Source organism: Coturnix japonica, chromosome 1 (genome assembly GCF_054131305.1).
Source record: "Coturnix japonica strain WE chromosome 1, WE-NBRP24, whole genome shotgun sequence".
NCBI classification, from domain to species: domain Eukaryota; kingdom Metazoa; phylum Chordata; class Aves; order Galliformes; family Phasianidae; genus Coturnix; species Coturnix japonica.
The window spans coordinates 170218217-170230448 of record NC_140663.1 but is presented as its reverse complement, the minus strand read 5'-3'; positions in this window follow the sequence as shown (position 1 = coordinate 170230448).

The following is a 12232-nucleotide window of genomic DNA, read 5'->3' as shown; positions in this document are numbered from 1 at the left end:
ATATTACTGAATGTGAAATATATATTTAGATATAAATGTAGAGATTAAAACACTGTTTTGCAAGGAACTGTTTGAGTATAATAGAAGAAGACAGTTTTGTCTTAAGGGAGTCTACACTTGGATAGACAAGAAAGATAAAAGAGAAACAGAAAGACAGGGGGTGAAATAACTCACCTAAGGTGATAGAGCAGAGGAAGGGCAGAGCTATTTTACTTCTCCTTCCAAGTGATCCCTGTCTCTTCTTATATATTTTTTTCCAAGACATTAAATTCATTCACTGATTTTTAAATTTCATGTGAATTTTGGTCTAAATAGGAACAGTATGAACTCAGAGACCAAAAACTCCTCAACACCTGCAGGAAAAAATAAATTCAAACTAACTTATCAAATGCAAGCATGCTGCTGGGCACTCTGCACTCTCAGGGTCTGTGTGTAGATTCAACATCATCCTGACTGCTGATTAAGCAGAACATGTGCTGGAGTCCATTCAGCCTCTGAGACCCATAGAAAGCTTGGCGTGTGAAAAGCTGGAGAAAACAAGGGAAGAAAATTTGAGCTCAATGTCATTCTTACTTCATATTTTACCACTGATTCAGCTTACTCTCCTCCAGACTGTGGAAAGGCCAGTCTGTTTCCTTACTGGCTGGTTCAGCAAATACATCATTGAAAATATTTCTGGATCTTCTTCACCTTGTCTCCAGCCAACCATGGCATCATAACAGAGCACACTCTATTTACAATATTTTAGAAACAGGGAAAAGTCTTTTCCCTGCACAGAATGCCAACTGTATCCTGGGCTGCATTAAAAACATTCTGCACTGGTTGAAACTAAGACAGCTGGTGAGATCACTCTTGGAGTACTGTGTCCAGATGTGAAGTCCTCAGAATAGCAGAGATGTGGACTTGTTGGAGCACATACAGAGGAGGGCCACAAAAATGATCTGAGGAATGGAACAACTCCACTATGAGGACAGACTGAGAGAGCTTGGACTGTTCAGCCTGGAGAAGAGGAGGCTCTGGGCAGATGTGAGAATGGCCTTTCAGTATCTACAGGGGGGCTGTGAGAAAGAAAGGGACAGATTCTCTATCAGGGTCTATTGTGACATGACAGGAGGAAGGAAGCTGGATTACATGACCTTTAAAGGTTCCTTGCAACTCAAAAGTCTATATGATCCTATGGTTCTATGACTTGAGGCAAGGAAAATAATAAATATCTGACCTTGTCATACAATTTTTTCCAATTCCTTACTTTCATACAGCTAAAGACCAGGGGGGATTATTAAAGCTGGAGCAAGGAGGAAACTGTTGTCACATTTACAGAGTTAAACACAAAGCAAAAGTGATTTTTAAATGTCCCCAACTGCTTAAATGCCCTAATCATGCAGTGGAATGCATAGTGTCTCTATGGGAAAGGCTGTTTTGGCTTCCTCAGCTGTGCTGTCACAAGTCATCAAGTATCATCTACTTACCTCCATACAGAGACTAGTCACATAATCTCAGATCACTATCCTGTGTCACTCTAGAGAGGAAGCAAGAAAAAATAGCAGTACTACCAATACTCACAGCCCCCAATAGCTTTGAGAACAGTTATTCAAGTAATGCTAATAGGTAGCCCCATGGTCTATATAAATGTAACCTCTTCTCTTGTCCTCACATTCTTGCTAGTCGTACCAGGGTGAGAAACAGAGCAATTTCTTCCAACTTCCAGATTAGATCCTGCCTGCACATATAAGCAACACATGCCCAAGAAAAGTGGCCCTTGAATCTTCTGAGAGAAGAAATTCATTCTAGTTATGGTTCTGACCCTGGCTCTGCCCAAAGCCTGATGCTTTAGAAGGTAGAGAGAGAAAGATAAGATAAAAAATGAAAAAAAAAAATAAAAAAAATCTGGAGAGTCATACCTGCAGGAAAAAAAGAATAAATGTTGTTATGCTGCCTGTTAAACACAAATGGATCAGTGTCTAGTTGACTAATACCCCATCAGTATCCTGTGATCCATCCTTGATCAGTTCTTTCACTTTATTACAAGACTGTTCAGTCATATGAGCATAGCATTTCTAAAACTCCTCTGAAACATAAAGAAAATAGAACATGGAAATTCTGGAGACAATGCATTTGTGTGTATTTATATATACATTATAAATCTGTAAATAAATGCGAGCTCTATCTATCCAAATCTAAACTTCATCTCAAATGTTATTCCCGAAGTTAAAGTTTAGTTTAAAACCTAATTTTTAAAGAAGACTTTGGTAGAAAAATGATAGAAAAGTTAATATGTGTCCTTATTTTGGGAGATTTTAGAAAGCACACCAACCCAGTTTGTTAGTAGATGGTCTTAATTAGGTGAGATTTAATGGTGGGAGAAAAAAAAAATAGCTCCTAACAAAGGATAATGTCTTATCTTGTAGGCACTTGACTTCCCATTAGCTGGGTTTTCACAATCTGGATGTCGTCCACTAGCCCACTAATCAGCTCCCTCCTCTGCTAACACACTTAACACATTTCATACTAATAGGGGTTGAAAAGTTCATTAACATTGCAGTTCACAGATTGTGCTTATATATTAATAGCAGCAGAGTCTTCTAGTACAAGTTTATTCACAGATTTAACATGAGTTGATCGTTAATGCACAGAACTGAACATATATAGAATCACTGAATCACCAATGGTGGAAAATATCTCCAATATCAACCGTAATATTCTTCCCTAGCATATTATTGTCAACAACTGACAATTCACAATGCACATATAGCACAGTAAGCTATAAGACAAACCAAAAAGTACAAATCATAAATTACTACTGCTGAAAAAATCAGTATCAATTCTAATCACAGTCCTCGAAAGAGTCAGATTCTTTTCCCACTGCTAATTAAGGGAACATGTACAAGTAAACTGGCTCAAACCATTGTTTTACTCATAAAAACTTCTAGCTTTCACTCAGTTCTGACTGTTAACAGTCCCTCACCCTGAGGTACACTGGCTATAGCCTTGGCACATGAGCTTTGATTTTGTTTGATTGTGAGCTGCAGGAGTTATCAGTATGCTGAAGACTTTCCTTGGCTTCCTGCTCTCTCTGAACCCAGAAATGTGCAGAATATTCACAGATCTAGAACTGTATTAATTCATTTCAAGGCCAGAAGAGGCCACCAAACCCATTCAAACTGTAACTGGATTAAGGCATCTGTTTTCTGACAGATATCCAATTTCATTTGAAAGACTTCAGGACACAGTGGAGACCTTTGCAAATGCAGAGACATATTGGACAAGATGTTTCAATGCTTTAATTAACTTCATTAATAGGAAATTGTGTCTTAATACGCAATGTACAACTTCAGATTTCACATGCTGAATTTTGTTTTACTCCTGCCAGCAAGGCTGAAAAAAAGGCTCCTTCCGTCATCATGTACTTTCTGCGCACAGTTCAGTACAAGATGGAGGTCATCTGGTTTCATGTTGCAAGGTCACTTTGTAATCTGTGGATCATTTTAGAAGGATCTCTTGGAGTACGATAGCATCCACACCTTTCTTGAAGTGAATAGTATAAGTGGGTAAGGTGCTGTATAGCATCTCTGCTGCATTAACAGAAATTGCAATTGGGCGGGTTCGCGGCTCATACATGAGGGATGGCTTTAATCCTTCGGATCACAGAATTACACTGAAAGCTCACAGAGAGGTGAGAGCAATTTCAGTGTCTTCCTTATATCTTTCCATCATTCTCCAGTCCTGCAGATGTAATGTTCTTTCTCCACTTCTGTATTTAATTCAATTATCTTTTGATGCCTCATTAATTTCTGTCAACTGCAAACGTAACTAGCATATTCCTGAATGCTCACAGCACAATTCTGGAGTAGAAGTGTTTCTTTCACACCTCTGGAAACCTTTTATGGGAATTCCTTTGACTATGTGCGAAGAAGAAGCTTTATCCAAGCGTTATGAGAATTCTGGTGAATGAGACTTTGTGTTTTCCTTTGCAGTGGGTGTAGGATTTAGAACACTAACTTGGATTGTTGAGGCAAGATGGACAGGATCACATGGAGGAGTTGGAAACAATGTGGAATCCAAATTGCCTAGTGCTACCAGGGCAGATTTATGTGTAGTTATCTGTTAGTCCGGTACAGAAAGTTTGAGAAGAAAGGTAAACACTTGGAGACTGTAAGCAACTGAATGCTTTAAAGATCTGAAATTATCTTAGAACAAGGTTTTAAAAACAGAAGATTTGTTTGGATCTGCACTGTGTATCTTGATTTTATGATGGAAGTAATCATATGCCTACTAAATCTGTGAGAAGCTAAATCTGTGTGGATCAAGTGGCTCACAGTGAATATCCACATTAATATAAGGCAGCCGCGGATGTCAGCACTGGACCCCTTATTGTTTTGCACTCCTTAATGACTAGATCTCATATTGGTTTCTTTTGAACTTTTTTGACTTTTGCCAAGGCTATAACTGAAAATAGTTTTCAAGTTGTTTGCTAGAGAGTACTCCTGAGACTCAGTATGAATGACACCACTTCACACTGACTCTTTCTGCCCTGCATAGGTCTTAGATATTAACCCAGCACTCTCTCCAGTACCTAAGAGCGGGCAATAAATGCTGTCCACTGCTTTTCTGTGAATGTGCCACTCAGGAGGTGTTACAAAGGTCTCATTTTATTTCAAGAGTTTTAAAAAGAAACATATATTAAATGCATTTATTACACATAGAGCACAACGAATAAATAATATGAATGCAGCTGGGTCACATCACCTGGCCTCAGTGCCAGGTAATAAACTCCTAGCTCCTTTTTGTTCATTGCTATACGTGTAGCTGTCTATTTCCATCCAAAACTACAGAGGCTCACTGAAGAAAGCATTGTTTCCCACGTGTTCTGTTTCCCTGACTGTTTATGTGCTGATGTCTGCAAGCAATGGAAGCCTTCTTTTGCAAATTTCAACAGCATTTTGCAAGCTTTTGGTATATGGTGTGATAAGTCAACCACAAAATGTATTGTATTCAGGCACTACTAACAGGACTCCAGAATCTCCATTTGCTGTGTTCTGAGACAAATTCACTACAAATCCACTATATATGGATATGACATATAGGGACATGATTTAATAGTGGACTTGTAGTGCTAGGTGAATGGTTGGACTTGATGAACTTGAATAACTTTTCCAACCTAAATTATTCTATGATTCTATAACAGCCCTGAGAACTGGTGACCTAAACCAGTCTGTGCTACTTTGCCTCAGGGACAGAGATCTGTTCCTGCTCCCTTTTTTTTGTTTAGCAGCAGAAGCATGGCTCAGTGGTCCTCCATTGCTACCATGAAATGGGATCTTCACATGCTGCTGCTATCCTAATGGTATCCAAGAGTGCAGAACCTTCCCCCTCTGCCCAGACCTGGATGAAGTAGGGATCTGCAGCTCATTCCTTTCCAGGGAAAAAGCAGGAGTGCTTTGAGTGAGCACACTGACAATCTGCCTGCAGCAAAACAGGATGGCTGGGTAATTAGTAATTTATCTCTGTCTGTCTGTGCTCTCTCTTTACAGCAGAATGAGGACTTAGAGAAAACAGAAGCAAAATGGCATTGTTTAACTGTATGTCTTCTTGAATGGGATAAAATGTGGCTATGCTTCTTGCCAAGTTATACAGAGCATTTGCACTTAAAAAGCAACCAGTCCAGAACTTCAGAAAGCTGAAAGCATAGAGCTTGATTCTCTGATCTGTGGAGTGGGACTGAAGTCAATGAAATCAGGCAGATTTACACACACTGAGACCAGGGCCACTGGGTCACATCCTCAGCCTGTGTCCAGCTTTGCCACAGGCAAGCTGTTTCGCACTTTATGAAGGAACAGCAAGAGATGTGTGCTCTGTCACCTTCCTTGTCAAATGATGAATGTACCAATAACATATTGGGACACGCAGATAAACCCAATATGACCGATGCAAACATTTACTGTCATGATCTAATCAGTGTATGTCCTTCTAGACACTTAAAGTAAATAGTGAACGGATATTCAGCAAAGAAAGTGGCAGTGAGCAGGCTAGAGGCAGCAAAATATCTTCTTTCTCTCCCCTTCTGGAATGAGGAACCAGGGAAACCAGTACAGCTTAGCTGATTTACTCTGTGGCTTGGTCACCACACCCTTGCTTCAAGTATGAATCAAACTGTGTAGAGAAATTGGAGTCAACAGGTCCCCTGGTTTTATGGCTTGTTTTTCCCAATTTTCTTGTTCAACAGTTCTCTAAAAGGTCAGATTCATCCCATACCTCAGTCTTATCTCATCTACAGCTGAAATCCCACCCAGCCTCTAAACTTCCATTCTTATTCAACTATTCTTCCTTCTACCTCAAAGGAGAGGAGAATGAGAGAAAATTCATATTTAAGTTATATAGTATATGATTTTTACTAATTATACCTTTCACATTCTTCTCTGTGCAACTAATTACATAAAGAAGTTTTTAAAGAAACCTTACCATCTCCATATTCCCTTCCAAACACACCTTTAAACTAGAGTATCAAATGATATCTTTATTCCTCTCAGCAGTAGACTCACTGCTTCCAAAAATATTCACAACACTTAGGTAACACCATATGGTTATCTGTGTGAAGGATTACTGCAGTTCTGTGTACATTCTAGCCTTCAGAGGTCAGTCTCCATGGACCCATTAATCTTGACCATGGCTCTGCTTCAGCTCCCCATTTCAACAATGGTAGCTGACACATTTTACTTTCCTTCCAGCTTTCTCTTATGAAAGACAAAAAGGAATACTTTTTTTTTTTTTTTTTTTGCAATTATTTTTAGATCAATTTCTGCAATTTTTATTTTCAAGCATTAAAAAGGTTTCCAGAAGCATCTCTGTTCTATGCTTGGGGCACAGTGCAGTTCATTGACTTGCCCAAAACAATAGAGATAATATATGACTAATTTGTTAAATGAATCAATTTCTTTGTTCCTGTTTATACCACTTGGACCTTTTTTTTTTTTACCCCCCTATTTCAAATCAAAATTAGCACTCATTTGTATAATTGTTTTGGAAAAAGAACAGGGCAATGTTGAGATGCTAATGTCAATAACCACAGTAGAGCTCTGAACACTAACTTGTCCCAGTTCTAGATTCTGCTCTTAGAAAGATGAAAGTGTTGAAAATTGAGTTTCTGAGGTCTTGGAGGACCTAAGACTAAAGGTGCAGTACTGTTGTAAATGTTTCCACAGGAGAGTTCTTTTCTGGATCAAGTGGTAGAAAGGATCCTGTGCATGATGGGGGAGAGGTCAGCGCACATTGCCTTGGTCTATGTATGACGGTGAATTTAATCTATGGCAGTTACAGGGAATGGTTTCTAAAATGAGTCTTAAGTATTGCTCTAATCAACAACCACTTAAATGCTTCTTAATGGAGTTTCTCCTTCTATTGTCTGCAGCTTTTTAGACCATATTCAATGCTTTTAATTGAAATGAATCATTTGGGTTTTTAAACATTGTCCTCATTTATCATCCATGCATCTCCTCTATTATTAGATCTCTTAGGTTTTCCTCTCAACTCTTTATTTACTTTCTATCTTCAGTTTAAGAAACACAATTAAATAAAAAAGATACTTTACTTTCACTGAGTTCACTGAACCTCATCAGAAGAAACTAGCTAATATCCACTGGGAAAATCTAATGTTTTTCATCAGGTGTGACCAATGCCACTCCTGTCTTGTTGAACAGTTGTGCCATCAACTACAAAAACATTTTAAAACTAACTTTAGAATGCAAGTGACAAGACAGGATTTCTGTTCAAGTTGTGTTGGTATCTTTGAGTCCTTTCCTTACAATCTCTCTCATTTCAAAATTAAACTCAGCAGTCTGTTCAAAAAAGCACAGAAGTAGGCCTCCCTCTTTCTAGCCTTCCCCCAAGTTCTCATCATGCCTAGCGGCAGAATATCTTGGGAATCTGAAATTTGGTTCTTCTGTCTTATTTGGATGTAGGAGGGAAGGGAGGCAGTTATTATTATTACTGCTATTCCACTATGCAAAGAATAATTCAAGAACCACAAAGGTAGAGAATGTTCATGTACAATACTTTAGCCTTCTGTTAGAAAGCGGAAAACCATCACTGGCCTTATTTCCACTGTAGTTCATACAGTCTATGTAAATCATCAAGATAATATAAAGTGTGAACAGTCCTTAATGTGGGAAGTGCAAGGTAGTTTACCTAATCTTTCACTCATAAAACAAGTTCATTTGATTGTTGTGATTTCTTTTATATTTGATCTAGTCCATGATTTTTTTTTATTTTTTTTTTTAGTTGCTATAGCATGTACCCTGAAAATTAATGTATTGTCTTGGTAAATCCAGGGCTGAAAAGGAGTGTGGGGGATGCAATAAAGATCTCTCATATTCTAGTTCTACTAACTAATCTGTTGTATACATAAAATAAACTTGTTTCTGTTATGCTTACAAGGAAAGCAATGCCCATGCCTTTTTGAGCAGCTTTGTCTTGTCAGTCAGACTCAGTCTGATATTTTTGGCCAGGCTGTTACTGAAGAGAGTAACAGTAAGAATGACATAGGGTGAGATTTATCTTCCTTAGTTTGAGGTCTCTACAGTGTAGATATTTACTTCTGAATGCATCCCATGAGCTCCTTTTTAAAGTCAGTGTGAGAAACAGACAATTTCAGAGCATGGTTTGTTTGAACTATTTTTCATGACATTGTTCTCTAAGCTGATTCAGCTTACTATGTTGAAGAAAATGATCCAGTTACTTTTCGTTGGTTTCTTTTGTGCTACATTAGCAACTTAAATTAACTCACAAAGGGATGCCAATAGGAGATATGAAGACAAGCATGAACAGAGGTAAACAGCTAGATTATGCATCCTATCTTTTCTAACTGCAGCCTTTGACACTTAAATTCTGTTTATCTGCCTATTTAGATGTCTGGATTTGTCTCATCGAACTGCAGTTTTGGAATCAACATTCCCATCTATTTCTGTTTAAGGGGATACATTGTTTGATATAAGCACTGTTATTTCCAAATCGAATGAAGTGAATGCATGGAATATTGCAATTTTTACAGCAGAGATGAAAGTATGAATGAGAATGGGGAAAGATATTGAATTGATGTAATGATATTAGATGTAAATTATGGTTGTAAATATTTGAGTTATCTCTTTAAAAGGAATTATGTATTTGGCTTGTTAAACTTCTGGAAAGAAGAGGTAAGGGACATCTTGTCAGCTCAAAACCACTCCTACTCAAAGTCTCATTGAATACAACAGTTGGATGGCTTTCAAAGTAAACTGGAGAATCAATTTGAAAAGGAATTTTGAATGAATATGTATTTGAAAAGTGGTTCATACAGTACTTGTTCAGGATAATCACCACAATTATATACAGAATACTTTGCAAAGTCAAGATATAGTGCAAATATGTATAGGTTTATTTTACTTTTACACTGGGATATATGTTTTGAACATAGATGGAGATATAGCTATGGAATATTTTGCTGACAGCATGTCCAGTCTTCTCTATCTTAGCCAGATCTGAGCAAACTCCAAAGAAGAAACTACAATTTATGCACTGCTGAAAGGTAGAATACATTAGCTCAGGCTCTGAAGTACAGTCACATACCTACCAGCCCTCTGGTTTGGAGCTGGCAACTACTGCCACAGGTCTGTAATTACAAACACTTGAAAAACAAAATTAACATAGGAAAATTAACATAGGAATTTATTCCCTAAGAAAAAATATCTTCCAGATTCTTTTTTGAGCCTGTAAATATATCTGAGTAACTAAATTCAAGTTTGGAAAAAAGTCTCTCTTGAAAGAATTCACATTTCTCACAGGGGTATTCAAACTGGTTCAACCTAGATATGCAATATACATTAGGATTGCTAGACAAAAGTCTTTGTATATTCAGAATTATATTACAATGAATTAGCTCAGTATGCTGCGAGTGCCATTGTGATTTTAATGAAATTGATTTAATTTGAATTGGGAAGCAGTTTCTGAGAGACTGCAGTTCCTACTCCCACCTCTAAAGGAAATCAGACCCTAACAGAACTTTGGAAGATATGTGAATGTGATAAAGGTTGTACAAATAAACTTCCAAAATGAGCAGGGGAATGTTTGAATCATATCTCTTCCCAGGCTTGATTCATTCTCATTCTTGAAGAAGCTTTAGTTGTTGTTTTTTAACAGTAGCGCTGACATAATTACTCGTAGTAAGCATTAGTTGGGCTTGTATTTAATCTGCTCACTGTTAAAGGTACACTTTGTGAATATTGTTACCCTGATCTGAAATCCAAAGCCCAGCTCCCATGCCATAGATAGTTTGGACAGTGCGATTAATTGGACTCTGAGGAAATTGCATCCAACATAATTAAAAATTAAATTTAGAGTGGAAAACGAGCATTCTTTAACAGAATGGAAGGAAAGGATGTGTTGTCAGCCTGAAATTTATGTAACGGGAAAAATATGATAGATGAGAGATTAGACAGAGGTAGAGTTCTGCAAAAAGGAGCTGGAGAAAGGGAAGAAGGCTTCTTGGGACAGAGGAAATTATCCAGCTGTAGATAACAATCTCACCTCCCAAGTCAGCAGCCCTAGAGCTACTGAACTCTGTTCCCTTCTGCCTGACCTCCATCCTATGGAAATTACTTCAGTTTAGAAAATTTCAGCAAAAGAAGTGCAACCTCTGTGTGATGGGTAACAACTTCAGGCTTGGAAACTAGTCCTTCTTCACAGATAAATGATGCTGGCATTCAACTCCACCAGAAAACGAAGTGAACTATTGAATTAATGTCCAAATCTGGCGAAACTGTGCTGAAAAGGAGAATGAATATGTATTATAAAATAAAAAAAAGGCAATAATGTCTCTTCCAGTCTTTAAAAGTACTGCTGAGGGCATGTAGTGTGCACATAGTGGTGGCAAATTGCAGCAAAGCTTCCTAAGAAGTTATCTAGCTCTGCTTATGCAGGAACTTGGGATGAATACTGACTTAGGAGTTTTCCTGTTACCTGGTACTGAGACACCCAGCACTGTTCTCCACAACCCATTCTGCTTTCCTCCCATGGTTTAGCTTCAGCTGCTCCTCACACAATTCTACTAAAAGTGGAAATCCCATTCAGAAGGGCTTGAGTCTCCCTCTTACACAGGATGGGAGTTTCTGCTCATGGATTAAGGTACCTAAAATTTGATGAAATATGGAAGTCACGGCATCACATAAAGACTTTGTGACAACAGATTTGGTAATGGCTGTAAGATGTTCAGGTAATTTGGAAGTGAAACTCTCAAGGTGATTTAAATGTGAGTTTTAAAGTTGAACCTGTTTCAGTCTCTCTAGGGCCCTCACCTCCCAAATCCAGGTCCCCACTCTAGGAATTTGAACAGCCCGAGTATTAATTGCCCCTCAACTTTAGAAGTCACAGTTTTTTCCAAACCAGCCCAGTTCTCTTTGGAGGCTTTGGGCCAATGCTGTGTCTGGTTTGGGACAAAGCCTTCATTCTAACACTTCCCTTTTAACTGAACAACTGGGAATGAGCCTGCATAAAACTCTCCACCAGAGTGACACCTGGACCCACTACTGGTTCTCATCTTGCTTCTACATTACTGTTGTTACGTTTGTTTTAATCTCCTGTGGCCCCTTGTGTTTGAGCATTAACTGGTGCCATTATTGCTGAGCTGTGTAATTACACAGTGTGTGTCTCAGTAGCACTAAATGTCTAATTATGAAGTTCTCCGAAGTAGAAGGACAAACAACTATTCAGTGTTTGCAGCTAGCAGAGTTTTGCTGCATGCGCGATCCATACCACTTAGTTTACTGCCTACTTAACTTTCCATAAAGTGTAATTACGTTCTGGGTAAAGTTGGAAGACACATGGAGTCTAATATATTAGCTGCACTTCTTATTCATATGGAAACAAAGACTCTGCATCAAGTTAATGCCAACATTTTCCTTTGGAAATAGCACAAATAATTTGTCACTGCTCATTACTCTCACACTGCTATACCACTGCTGGCTTTTGAAAAGACAGTTTCTAAAATGATCCAGAAAAGCTGACTGCTGGTTTTAGTATTGTAATGTTTAAATGGACCCAAACAATTAAAGACCTACACATTTAACCCAAGCAAACAGAAGAGCTTTGTTTTTGCATTTGTCTTTATGGTATTCGTGGTTTGTTTTCTTTCTTTCTGAAGGAAAGTTCCCAGTAGAACACAGAGAGCAAAGGGCCAGTGCAAGGCCTCTGTTTAAGCAGAGTGCTG